The sequence below is a fragment of the Octodon degus genome, unplaced genomic scaffold (genome assembly GCF_000260255.1).
Source record: "Octodon degus isolate 3935 unplaced genomic scaffold, OctDeg1.0 scaffold00133, whole genome shotgun sequence".
NCBI lineage: Eukaryota > Metazoa > Chordata > Mammalia > Rodentia > Octodontidae > Octodon > Octodon degus.
The window spans coordinates 3,903,237-3,904,536 of NW_004524709.1; the positions used below are offsets into that span (position 1 = coordinate 3,903,237).

The 1,300-nt window shown below is 43.9% G+C and overlaps 1 pseudogene; it reads left to right on the forward strand.

The window, feature by feature from the left end:
* The first annotated feature begins 303 nt into the window (after nucleotides 1-303).
* LOC101573387 lies at nucleotides 304-1,296 on the forward strand (annotated as a pseudogene).
* Nucleotides 1,297-1,300: the final 4 nt, after the last annotated feature.

The window sequence follows — 1,300 nt, forward strand, 5'->3', positions numbered from 1 at the left end:
CCCCAGCTGTCTTGAAGCAGGGCTTCATTGTTCGCACTGGGCTAGGCACTTAGGTGTAATTGCCACTGCCGAAGAAGAAGGTAACATAACCTCCGGTCAGCTGTGAAATCCTGCTATTCCTGTGTGAGCCCTAGCTGCTCAAATGATTTCGGAGGTAGTGAAAGGAAGGGAGCTGGACCCAGAAGAGCTGCAACAAAAGCAGCAGCCATAGAGGATCAGATGCCCAAGACTCTATACGTTGATAACCTTTCCAGAGATGTGACAGAAGTGCTAATTCTCCAGCTCTGTAGTTGGATTGGACCATGTAAAAACTGCAAAATGACTATGAATACAGCTGGAAATGATCCATGCTGTTTTGTGGAGTTTCATGAACAGTACCATGCAGCTGCAGCACTAGCTGCTATGAATGGGTGGAAGAAAATGGGTAAGGAAGTCAAAGTGAGTTGGGCAACAACCCCCAGAAGTCAAAAGAAAGATACAGTTATTTCTTTGTCTTTCTTGGTGATCTCAGTCCAGAAATTACAACTGAAGATAGAAAAGCAGTTTTTGCTCCATTTGGAAGAATATCAGATGCTCAAGTGGTAAAAGATATGGCAACTGGAAAGTCTAAGGGATATGGCTTAGTCTCCTTTTTCAATAAATGGAATGCCCAAAACACCATTCAACAGATCGGTGGCCAGTGGCTTAGTGGAAGGCAAATCAGAACTAACTGGGCAACCCGAAGCCTCCAGCTCCAAAGAGTCAAACACTAAACAATTGTCATATGATGTTCTGAGTCAGTCTAGTCCAAGCAACTGTACTGTGTTCTGTGGAGGTGTTACTTTTGGGCTAATGCATCAGACTTTTTCACCATTTGGACAAATAATGGAAATTTGAGTCTTTCCAGATAAAGGATATTCATTTGTTCAGTTCAATTCCCATGAAAGTGCAGCACATGCAGTTGTTTCTGTTAATGGTACTACAATTGAAGGTCATGTTGTGAAGTGCTATTGGGGCAAAGAAACTCTTGATATGATAAATCCCATGCAGCAGCAGAATCAAATTGGATATCCTCAACTTTATGGCCAGTGGGGACAGTGGTATGGAAAGGAACAACAGATTGGCCAGTATATGCCTAATGGTTGGCAGGTATCTGCATATGGAATGAATGGGCAAGCATGGAACCAGCAGGGATTTAATGAGATGCAGTCTTTTGCACCTTGGATGGTACTGAATTATGGAGGACAGCTGCCTCATGGCCAGAATGACAACATGCTGCCTAATCAGACTCTGGGGTATGGCGTGGCAGGGGATGAAACCC